We start from the raw sequence: 13,363 nt of genomic DNA on the forward strand, positions 1-13,363 counted from the left end.
AGAAAAACCCCCACCCCAAATGGAAATGGGAAAATAAAAACCTCCCCCTGAAAATACCCACCCCTCTCACCTCCCAATCTTCAACAAAGAAGGCTCCCAAACCCAAGCCCTCCCAACCCCACCTACACCACCAACTGCAGCAGCAGACAGAGAACCGAGGACCTATCACCCCCGAAACCCTTGAGCTACCACCTGCAACAACTAGAAAATGAAAATCTCCCCCTCCCTGCAACGTCACTCAGAACCCCCCCTACGTGAAAGCAAACACAAGCTAGGGCACATATACCCTAACTCGTCTTGTGCACTTGCCTCCCTCGCACACCATCTTGACATCAAGTTGAAAACCTCCAATTTTGAATCATTTCAATTCTAATCTTAATTCTTATTAATTATTATGATTCTAAAATTATTATAATTCAGATTATGATTAAAATTAGGTTTATAACAAGAGATAGTGTTAGAGTAAGGCTTAAGGTTAGAGTTAGCATCATATATATATATAAACGCTAGAGTTAAGCTTAAACTTAAATTAAGGGCTAAGGCTTGAGTTTAGGAAAAATTAGGATTAGGATTGTATTTAATGTTAGAATTGGGTTAAGAATTAGGGTTAGGGTGCAAATTAATGTTAAGGTGAGAATTAGGGTTATGGCTATAACTAGACATAATGTTAAAATAAAGGTTAGGGTTAACCTTAGATTAAGGGTTAAGGTTAGAATTGGGGTTATTGTTAGAGTTTAAATTAGTTATAGAGATTATTGTAATTTAATAACTATATAATTTTTAAGTTGGAACATATTAATAATATTTTTAAAGTTTAAAATTTATTTTATAATGGTGGAGGAGTTATAATTGAAGAATTGAAAAAAATAAAAAATGCTATATAATGACGAGGATCATTTTTTGTAATATGATAACAAATGTGGTGTAGTGGTGAGTATTTGCATTTTTAGTATTGTAATAATAATAAGAAATTGTTTAGTTGATAGATGAGTAGAAATTCAACTTTTTTGATATTTGTTTTATTGATTAAAACATTTAAAGTTATTGTATAATACAAATCTAATTAATACTTAATTTAAAATTTATGCATTATTTTCACTATTTTTTATATTATTATCGTTAGGGTTTCAAGGTTATCGTCGATTCCGTATTTAGGTTATTGTCGCGCGGGCACAGTCTCAAAAATTATTAACGACGGAGGTTGTCCAAATTACTGGAGATGATACCCATAAGAGCAATCTTCCAATTTCAAAGTCGAGGGAACTCCATAAGAGATTGCAGGAATGTGTTGTGTGTTAGGTCTGACTTATATTTCCACCATTATGTTTCAAAACACGGCAGAACTCCTTAAGAGATTTCAGGAGTTGAGGGTTAAAGGGGTCGTTGAAAGTACAGCAATACGTTGATTGAAGCTCTGAGAAAGGTATCTCTATCTGTGAATTCTTCTTTGGTATTTTAATGCCTTACAGATTCGTCTAAGTTTGGGAGCACTGAAGTTCATTGTAAAGATTTTACGGCTGCTTGATGGTATGCTAGTTTTAAACACATTTTTATTATTTGAAAGCATAGTAAACAGGAAGCGTGGGTTTAGGATGTATTAGATTCGTAAGCCTACGCAAACCTCCTGGTTGTTGTTCTTAGATGTAACAGAGTGGCACAGGGAGACGCTTCTTCATAAATTTCTGTACTCAGTTCGAAAATGGAATCGCCCTCTATTTCGAAAATGACGTGCCCACATCGCCAGGTGACTATATTTAAATGTGATAATAATGTCATAACATACCTGTGCTTTTCCCATGTCAGTTCACAAACCCACAGTGTCCTAGAGACTATATTCAAAAAAATTGGGTTCAAACTTGAATTTTTATTTATACCAGAAATACTTGTAAAAAAATTGCTCTGATTAGATACTGCTAAATGACAGAGAACTGTCCTAAAATGATCGAGTAGGGACTGCAAAATTTTAGCCCTTCATCGCCAGAATCAGCCCAACATTTTCTCTAAAAGAATAGCCTGCCACACAGTATTTTTAGGCAAGTTGTTTAGTATCTTGCAGTTCCTCTGTTTAATTGCTTTCATAGGACCACTGTGCAATAAAACGGGCGCAGTAGTTACCTATGGGGGTCCCCACAGCACTCTGTTGGCTTTCTATAATATTCCCCTTAATTTTTTTTTTTTGATTTTCCAATGAGATTTACAAACAAACATAGCAACCTGTTAAGGTTAGAGAAATATAACCACAACACTGCAGAAAGTAACCCTTCCATTTTCTGATCACCGAGAGCCCAATCTGGGAGGGTGAGAGCATACGGTGTTTCGGGATCGTTAGCACCACACATTAAACTGAAAGATTACAATGCACAGGCGGCAAGCCAGCCCCTTTTGTTTATACAGCAGGATAGAAACTAAACTTCTTGGCGGTAAACCAGCCAAAGGAAAACAACAAGAAACTGAATGCAATCACTCTACCACTTATGCAACGGGAGGACTTATACATAAAAACAATAACTCTACTGCATATTTCAGCGGGAGGACAATATCACTCAACCACTTACTCAGTGTGAGGACAAAAATGAAGATTACTATCAACTCCACCGCTTATTCAGCGGGAGGACATTATTACAAACAAAGACAGGCGGCATGGCCAGCCTCTTCCACTTATGCAGTGGGCAAACTTACAATCCAGAAATGGTTAGTAGTACTACTACTTAACCTTACAATATAGAAAGAGAGAGATATAATAGAGAAGTAATGTTGTCCAATGTTGATAAATATCTCCAAACAGTTACTAACTCCCAAAGATCTTTCAACATGTAATTATGAAATTCTAGGATCAATAACACGCAGACTGACAGCTTCAAGAAACTATGAAATGCTCATATCTCTCTTCAAACTCACCCAAATCACCCCAAATCACACCCAAAACAACTAATCTACTGCGAAATGCACACCCAAACACTAACTTCTAGAAATCTGTAATTAATGATAACAAGTTGGAAATGCACAACCAACAACACCAAGACACACTAAAATGCATAAAACTCACTCACAACTCACACCAACCCCAAATACTCTCAAACTGCTAATATATCATAAATGACCAAGTACAATCAGCAAATTGACCTCTACATATCCCATTCACCACAACTTGCTTCCAAAATGGTCACACAAAGAATGGCGCCTAGGTTGGGAAGTTTGATTTGCAAAATAAAATTGAATACTCAAAGATTAGAGCTGAAAACTTACAAATACCATCGTCCAGGACATAGAAAACCAAAGAGCCAATACCCAGAATGATAGAATCGCTTGGCCAAGAGGTATGAGCGAAAATTGGTTTCAGCAACTCCGCGACCAGCAGCAAGAAAACACTTCAAAATCACACAAGAACACTCCACAATCAGCAAAATACTCTCTAACAACACTGGAAATACAAGAACATAGCTAGGTACTATCTTCCAAGTATGAAACTAAGACTTAGCTAGGAAGCCACACTTCGAAGCTCAAATTTTAAATCGCCAAACCGGCAGCATAATGATGCAATTTTACAAGATGTTCAAATGAGAGGCCAAGCACCTGTATTTATAGATTTTTTCCCTCTGAAATTCAAATGTAAATGGCGCCCAAAATTAAATGAAACTCATTTTCATTTCATGTCATGTCCTCCACTAGACATGGCGTCCACTTTTCCCCAACTCCCTAGGCAAAGTTCGAACTTTTGCTAGGTGAACAACTTGCAACATTAAAACAATATAAACATGACATGTTTTATCATTCTCAACGCCACCTGACTAGGGGAAATAATAATATTACTGGTAGATATTTATCCTTTTCCCTAAGTCGCCCACAACACAATTAATCAGTAATAAAATAATTAAATATTAAACCTTATGATAAGGAAATAATATTTAATTCAACAACTTATAACTCCATTATTGATTATCATCAAAATCAAGGATGAAGCTGAGTAGTGAAGACCACTGAACTGTGCTGAATCAGGACCCTGCCCGAGACTACTAAGAATAGAAATGCTCAATACAACCACTTACTAAAAATAGTAAGTCAAGAAATACTGCTCCAAAATTGATATTCGAACCCAGAGAAAGAGCTTGGAAAGTTCAATAGAACTGCACCATCCAAACAGCCAAACCCTAACTTACTAAAAATAGTAAGTTCACACTTCACCAAAGAGTCAACTGCATGTTATGCTCCCCTGGAGTTCATGGAAAACCCAGAAGGAAACCATAAGCAGAATTGAAGAATTCCCTCCTGACAAACTCTAAAAAGCTCGTGCAAAACTCCACAAAAGTTGGAAACCCTAATTCTCCTTTCTAAATAGCCTATGGGTCTCCGGAATAGGCCAATGGACCACTGAACTAATCACTGCAGAGAAGGGGACATTACACTTTCATGCTTCTGTGAAATGGTAAACACTATTGTTTAGGAGCAATACTCCGGGGTAAACTGGACCTTACCAACACCTTATATCTTTCACTGTTGATATCTTTCTCTGTTTTTGTACGGCTTACTTCTCTGATTCTTTTTCTTCCTTTTGTGATAAGTTAATGTTTAGAAAAAAATTGTAGCAATTTTCAGCATTTTTTTAATTCAGGCTTGATATTTATTTTCGAATCTTCAAGAACTTAACTTTTATTTTCATTTTATATTGGTCCAGTAGACTTACTGCCAGGCCTCTTGTTTGCTTTTGGAGAACTTCATATTCTGATGCATGCATGTTCACGCTACCGGCAGGTATCCCGAGTGGGAAAATTCATCTTAGAAAAATGATTTTGGTAGATGGCACGGGCTGATATAGTGTAATTTCACTTTGACGTGGTACTTAATAAAATGATTAGTGCAGAAGAAATTTCCCTTAGTTCAGATCTGACTGTTTTCACTTGATCAAAGTGAAATAGGGGGGGAATTGATATACTTTATTTCAACCTTCCAAATATTGTAGATAGAATTTAAAACATGAAACTTATGTTTTCTGATATGCAATTAGTGATAGTGTTTTAGACCTATCCAAATGTATTTTACCTCATTTAAAATTATGTTCATTTCCTGGATGAAATACTATTTTTACATTCGAATAAGATAAACTGAATATTTTTTGAGGATACAGTAACAGAATCTGGAAATCGGATATAGAAACAGAAACTTGGAGTGAGATAGATTTAGAGAGAATCTTAAAGAGAGCCTATGCTAGAATGCAGGTACAACATACAAACAGTGCAACTGTGCTAGCATCCAAATGTGCTGTAGTCTTGTGTATCCAGAAACACATAATCTAGACAGCAAACGGCCAGCCTGTAGCAATCACAATAAAGTAGACACAACATTACCCAGAAGTAATAACAAAAATCACTTAAAACATTAACTGAACGAGATAAAACCAAAGAAAATGTATCATAAGCTAAATAATAGAAATGTAATGAGATGGTTAAGAATACAAAACCTTTGTGTGTGAAGAATCACCAGTAATACTTGTGGATGACGTAGAGAGGATAGTGATGACTGGCAGGGAGCTTGCAAAAAAAGCTCTTATTTTGATCTTGTGACTTCCAGAAGCAGTAAAGTGGAAATATCGATCAAATATTGATGGTATGTGTGCTCTTAAACTTATATGTCCAAAATTTAAGAACAAAGAGTATTTGTAATAAAAATTACTCGTAAATTCAGGTCTACCAATATGCTAGTATTTTACGTGCATGGAAATACGAGAGTAGGAGATGGGAAACTCAAGATGTTAACAAGAACTTGTGAGACAAACAAGCAAAGGGATATATATCAGCTCCACAAGGAAAAAGAGAGTATCATTACAATGCTAAGAGCACCACAATGTTTACCAATACACAAGGAAATATGGAAAGACGAACAGTTCCTAACCTCCTATAATGAAGATTAATGGCTGCTAAGTAAAATAGTATAAGAAAATGAACAAAACAGTGTCACCTAGTTAAGGAAGTTCTCAAAAGAATGTTTTTCTTGACCAGTGAGCAGAAGCAAATTTTGCTTCCAAATATGTTTCATCAATAAAAGTCCAACAAAATAAAATAAAAGGCTGTCATGAAAACCTGTAAGCTAGAAATGGTTGCAACAAAAATATATCAAGAAATAATACAGCTCTAATTGCAATAATGTGATCACAATGCAATAGCTCAAAACTTCCATGGAAATGTTGTAGAAGAATGCTCAGAAAACCTAAAAAATTCTGTTCAAGTGAATGCTGTTAATGAAGACCTCATTCAAAAGCATAATCAGTTCAAACAAGAATGGAAGAAAAATTGAAGAAAAATCTTCTCCATCACCCCATGCTTAGATTTAGCAAAAGAATTAGGAGAAGGCTGGCCTAGACTTGATAGGAGTTAACGGATTAGGCATTACCAAAGAAGTTAAGTTGAAACATCAGTAACTTAGTTGTAAAACATAAGCCATACGGTTGTACTGTTGTGGAATGGCAGCACAACTGGGGTTACATCCAAAGGAAAAACCTTTTAAAAATATTATAAAATGGAAGCTAAGTCACAGGATACGGCGATTTTCATGGATGAGGTTCGAATTTAATTGAATTTCAAACTTCTATAAAAAAAATTGAATTTAATCGAATTTCCTCTATAAAGCACTGCTATCCACCTCTAAACACAACTCAGCTGGTCGTGGGTATTCTTTGTATATGCTTTGTATCTATTGGGTCATGGGTGTCTGTAACTGCTGAGTCACCCTCGGATTTTCTCCAACAAGGGTCGCTATTCTGATAATTTATTAGAAGTATAAATATATTTAAAAATAAACAAAATTATAGAAGGCGAATTTTATCCGAATTTTTTTTCAATTTTTTCCCTTGTCGAATTTCATTGCTGTCGAATTCGAACCTTGTGACTTAGAATGGAAGTATGGAATAAAATAAAGGACATATTTAAACATGATTCAGACTTGTACAGCAAAACACAGAAACAGTTGGCACCTGAATTAGTGAAAAGGCTAATAATAGGCTAAATGAGTGATGAACACTAAAATGAGCACAGATTTTAAAGGTAAAAGTGATTTATATTGTGACAAATTTTTATAAGGAAATTGTGTTTTTTACTGGGGCCCAAAATTCATGCAATGCCACCTAAAAATTTAATTTTGGTAGGAGCCTCCTGATTCCTTTTAGGAAGAGAGTTCATATGCTGTCTGTTAAATGCAACGTGTGGGATAGTATTGCAGTCTTGGGCAGAGCTCGCACAGGTAGGGTAGAGTTAAGAGTAGATAATTACAATCAATCAAACAGTCAACAAGAGAAATTGGTAATATTTGACAATTTGAATTTTTTATTATTAGATGAATAAATAATTTGAATACAAAAATCAGTTCGGAAAATCAGAACTATGTATTTACCAACATAAAGAATAGCTTCAGGTAGGCATGTATTGCACTAATGCCTCTAGATTTTTACTTTTATTCCGCAATGGAAGGTACTTGTTCTTAAACAGGAACAGTTCTTTTTTTTGAAGAAATTAAATTTAACTTATTCTTGTATCTTATGTGTATTTTTCATAGAATAATTAGAGTTATATTGAGACCCTTAACCATTTTACTGAAAAAGTTTTTAAGGAAACAATTTAATTTACTCTTGTATCCAATTTTATCTTTCTTTCTATAGATTAATTAGGGCTCTCTGAGGGCCCTCACCCATTTTACTGGAAAAATTATTGCAAGAAAGAAGGCTCAAAGTCCAAAAGACTCTTAAGGCATACAAAATCAAACACCAATACCACTCGGCTGACCCACCAAGATGAACCTGAAGAGGCAAACACAAACTCAAATTACTTCCACAGGATGAAGATTAGCTAACTTCGTGATCACAACCTGACATTAATTTTCTCTGAGACCTCAAAACCATCTGACAGGAATTTGTCTTCTTTAACGGGGATAAAAAAGGCACCATAGACTAAGCTCCTCTTCAAAATGGTCAACTCTAGCCATCCGCCAAGGCAGGATTCCAATCACAGAAGAAAAAATGAGCAACAAAAGATCTGAAGAAGCAAGATCTCCTAAAGAAGGGAGTGTTTCATCTACAGGAGAAAGAGCAGAGCCATGAGACACCTTCAAGGCCATAGATTTAATCTCACTTGAATCCTATGGAGGAGCATTCATAGGCTAGGTATTTACAGGCTCCTTAGTGGGGTCTGTGGCTTCAGACATCTATAAAAGTTGAAACTTAGCATCCATCCGCTAAGAAGCCAATCTAGATATATAACATTCTGCCACCAAATGACCCAGACCAAAACAACAATGGCAATGAAATGCCAACTTTTCATGATCAAGTTAGTCGGTCCAAATGTGATCTTGCACCTAGAGACTAATTTCCCCTGACAAACCTTTTGATAAATCTTTTGCAACCAAGTATAAGCTAAAGTAGGACGGGAGAGGGCATCAGTCTTAGAAGACAGAAAAATGAAGGAACCAAGAGTTTTTATAGCCTGCAAATTAGAATATCTCCAGAAATGGAGAGGGAGGTTGGGTAATCTGACCCAAATGGAAAGCACTCAAAAGGGTTCTGAAATAGAGTTGAAAGCTGGATACCAAGGCCTTATTATCGAAACAGCCTTGCCCTAGAACCAGGGTCCTTTCTTCATGATTGACATTCTGTCTTGGGAAGATTGGCAAACAATACAGAAGCCCTGTATATAGGAAAATGTCAACATAATTACGTAAAAAAAGGTTTCCAGTTCATGGAAATTGAGTTATGTAGGGTACCAAGGTCCAATACTATGTCAAAATTGACAGAATTTAGAGTTTAGGCCCCCTTCTCCATATAACAGTTTTCTACAGCCAAAACTTTAGACCCGAAAATGGTTACGGGAGATGGCACAGATTAGGGAAACAGATGCACACCCTAAACAGACTTTAAATTTTTCCATGGCAGAGATTGTAGTCCAAACACCACCAGAAGCAATATGCCGTAATCCCCTACAAAATACCCCACAACTTTTGAGCATTGGGAGATATTTGAATTTTGGATCAAAGCCAGAGAATGGGGATTCCAACGACTCTAGAATTCCAGACATGGCAGGAGCAGTGGCCACACAAGTATCCACCTCAAAATTAGAAACAGGGTTAACAAAATCACTAAATTGATATAAGCGGGAGCCATCACACTCCTTGTTGAAGTATTTGTTGTTATAACTGTTGTATCCTATGTTATATTTTGTACATTCATTGATACTTGTGGCATTCCAATTGACTAAAATTTAGTGTCAAATGAAAAAACGGGCTTCATTATCTCTGGTTGAGAGGACAAATCCATTACAAGTTGCTCATTTCGTTGAAGCTGTACCAATCCTAATCCACATTTATCTTTGGACAAGCTGCCATATTAATTTATAGGGTAAATGTAATCTTGCATATAAGAATTTATCCAATTTGCTCAGGTGACTTTTGATGGGAGGCTTTCTAAACCTTTAAAATGATAGGGATCTATGAAAATGTATTGTCCATAGACTCAAAATAACCAAGGATGAAACCTGAATGCCAGGCTTGCTTTCTTTTGAGTTTTTGTGCATGTGATTTGAATTTGGTAGGACTGAGAAGGATGCTTGCCATTAAATCTTTTGCCATATTACAATATGAGCTTCTGCTGTGTTTAGTAGTATTTTGAAAATTAAATTCTGAATTTTATTTTATTTTCTAGTGTGTTAGTTGAAAACCCTGAATGTCATGAAAAGCTTCAAATTTGATTCTTGAGAATATTCCAGCAATTCAATTATAGATGGTAGAAGTTGGGGGTGAATTTCTCAAGGCATTTTGTTCAACTTCAGTGCCGCACACAAGATTTTATTGCTACTTTATGGCAGTTTGATTTTGTCTTGCCCTTGTAGGTAAGAGATCTTGTACTAGATAGCTTGTGGCTCATTGACACACCGCCTTAGCAAAATTCCTCCAATGCACTGTCGGTGTTCCTTCCTTGATTCTTACACAGAGCTAATTATTGATCAAAATTCTTATCATTCATATTTTGTTTAAGATGCATATTCCATTGTACGATAACTTTTGTCGTGTTCCTAAATGTGCCTACCTTGTTTAATGTAAAGTTCTTTCGTGTCTTTTCATATTTCAGCATGAGAGTAGTTTTTTGCTACAATACCAAAGCAAGAATGGTTTTTAAGTACTAAGTTCTTTACTGCTTTCAATGCACTGTGGGTGTTCCTTGATTCTTACACAGCTAATTGTTGATATAAATTGTTATCATTCATATTTTGTTTATTCCATTGTACGATAACTTTTGTTGTGTTCCTCAATGTGCCTACCTTGTTTAATGTAAAGTTCTTTCGTATCTTTTCATATATCAGCATGAGAGTAGTTTTCTGCTGCAATACCAAAGCAAGAATGGATATTAAGTACTAAGTTCTTTGCTGCTTTCCCATTCTGGAAATAACTAAGAAATTTGATGGATATTATGTAGCAGTAGTTTACAAATGTTGGATGGTATATAATTGAATAAGAGGATGCTGTCCTAATTCTTGGCAGCATGCATTGGGAGCATGGTTGCTGTAAATATGGACAGATAGTAAGAGTCTATAATGGACTGCGGTGAGATTTAGGTGGGTATAAGTAAAAACATCTTGTACCCATAAAGGATCTCCGTACATATTTCCTGTAGACAAAATTTTATACTTGGGGAAATCAGTTGAATAAATTTCTTTTATAATGTGAGATGATTTTGTCCTAATTCTTTGTGGAATGTATTTGGGAGCATGCTTGCTGTAATTATGGGTGACATTTGGGTGGGTATAAGTAAAAACATCTTGTGCCCATAAAAGAACCAATGTACGAATTTCCTGCAAACAAAATATTCTATAAAGGAAAATCAGCTGAACAACTTACTTTGTATAAGTGATTGAGAATGCTGTAATTATTGGCAGCATGCACTGGGAGCATGTTTGCTGTAAATTTGGACTGCGGTAACATTTAGCTGGGGTGGAAGTGAAAATATTTTGCACCAATAAAGATCTCCATACATATCCCCTACTAACAAAACACACTATTACGGAAAATCAGTTGGATAGCCTTTTTTAGTTTGATGGTGCGTTTATCACTCTTAGGTGAGATGGCCAGTACACTTTATAATCATTCTATGTTTTGAAGAATTATCTCTGAAGCATTTTTCTTTACCTGAGAATTAATTGCATAATACAGTTCCTTCCATTGCAAGAGGTTAGGGAGCATACTTTGTATGAATAAAAAATTAAAAATGGATCAAAGTGTATCTATTGGGCCTCGATGACAGTTAGGTGGCTAGAAATAAACTAGAAATGTCATATATCTGTAAAGGATCTCCATTTATATCTTCTTTTAACGGATAGATACATAACAAAATCACAATGCTTTTATAAGAAGGTTACAATGTTTACCAATACACACAAGGAAATATGCAAAGACGAACAGTTCCTAACCTCCTATAATGAAGATTAATGGCTGCTAAGTAAAATAGTATAAGAAAATGAACAAAATCACAATGCTTTTATAAGAAGGTTATTATCATAGTTCTTGGCATGACAGGTTGTGTTGAAATTACTTTTGTTATAAACATGGACAGATTAAGTTCTGAATGGACCCTGGCAAATTTGAATCTTATTAAGAAAGAAGTTGCCAATTACAAACATCAAACTGTCCATAAAATAAAATAAATTTTTTTGAGATCTGATATGTTATAAACACATTTATTTGCATGATGATGATTAGTGTGCCCAAGCTATTTGTCACTTACCCAATCCCTAATAACCTATATTTTTTGGATGATTATACCGAAATAATTTTTAGGTTCGCTAGAGATGATGGTAGCAAATATTTAAAAAAGTAAAATATAACTAGAGTTGCTTCATGAATAGTAGAAGCCAGACATTATAGTTTCTTAGGAGAATCATACTTGTTTTAGCATGTCCAAGTATTTTAAGGTTTATTAATTTAGCTACTTTGGCTCAATTATAAATTTTGTGGTAAATCATTATTATTCCATTTAACTAAAATTGTTAACCATGTAGGAGTCACAAGATGATTCTAAAGCATGAGGGTTATAACCACATTCCATTGTATGGAAATTGTTGTTGCACCTCGCAATGTGCCTGCCTTGTTTAATGTGAGTTTTTGCATGTCTTTTCATATTTCAGCACAAGAGTTGGCTTTGGATATATATAATTGAATAATAGGATGCTGTCCTAATTCTTGGCAGCATGCATTGGGAGCATGGTTGCTGTAAATTTGGACAGAAAGTAAGAATCTATAATGGACTGCGGTGAGATTTAGGTGGGTACAAGTAAAACCATCTTGTACCTATAAAGGACCTCCGTACATATTTCCTGTGAAGAAAATGTTATATTAAGGGAAATCAGTTGAATAGCTTTGTATTAAAGATATTAGTTTTCCACAATCCGTAATAGTAGATTTGTTCGCTTCTGGTTTTGATCATGTGTGTTATTATATGAGATGATTTTGTCCTAATTTTTTGCAGAATGGGAGCGTGGTTGCTGGGAATATGGACAGACATTAAGAATCTACAATGGGCAGCGGTGACATTTGGGTGGATACAAGTAAAAACATCGTGCCCTTAGAAAAGGACCAACGTACAAATTTCCTGCAAACAAAATATTCTATAAAGAGAAGCCAGTTGGAACAACTTGCTTTATATGAGTGACAGAGGGAAGTTATAATTATTGGCGGCATGGACCGGGAGCATGTTTGCTGTACTGGGGTTACCAATAAGGATCTCCATACGTATCTGCTAAAAAACATGCTATTATGGGAAATCAGTTGGATAACCTTTTTAGGTTGATGGCGTGTGTTCGTCTTTCTTTGTGAGATGGCCATTACACTTCATAATAATTAGATGTTTTTGAAAAAGTATCACTGAAGCCTTTTATTTACCTGAGAATTAATTGTGTAATACAGTTATTTCCATGGCAAGAGTTTAATCTGCTAGGGAGTATGCTTTGTATAAATACAAAAGGATCAAAGTGTATCTTTTGGGCCTTTGACTTTTGGGTAGCTAGAAATAAAATGGAAACGTCATATATCTTCAAAGCATGTCCATTTATATTTTCTTTAAACAGACATATATATATATATATATATCTCAATAAATGAGCTCACTTCTATTTTTCATTGTTTCGCTCTTTGGTCTTTGGTATTTCAATAGATTGGTTGCATTATAATTTACTAGTTTTTGAAGCCTAGAGATGTTATGTCTCTCAACCCACAATAATTCACAATAATCACAATTCTTTTATGAGAAGGGTTGTACTAGTTCGTCATATAGTTATTGTCCATTACTCTTTGTTTCTTATGTTCCAAGTTTTTACAAGTTCTACAAGTTTTACTTGTG

The 13,363-nt window shown here is 35.2% G+C and overlaps 1 long non-coding RNA gene across 1 annotated transcript; it reads left to right on the forward strand.

The window, feature by feature from the left end:
* Positions 1–1,130: 1,130 nt before the first annotated feature.
* On the forward strand, positions 1,131–13,148 carry LOC131859841 (uncharacterized). The gene is made up of 2 exons (XR_009359385.1): positions 1,131–1,423; positions 12,494–13,148. It is a non-coding gene; the product is annotated as an uncharacterized LOC131859841 (long non-coding RNA).
* The last annotated feature ends 215 nt before the right edge of the window (positions 13,149–13,363 follow it).

The sequence above is a fragment of the Cryptomeria japonica genome, chromosome 11 (genome assembly GCF_030272615.1).
Source record: "Cryptomeria japonica chromosome 11, Sugi_1.0, whole genome shotgun sequence".
In the NCBI taxonomy this organism is placed as follows: domain Eukaryota; kingdom Viridiplantae; phylum Streptophyta; class Pinopsida; order Cupressales; family Cupressaceae; genus Cryptomeria; species Cryptomeria japonica.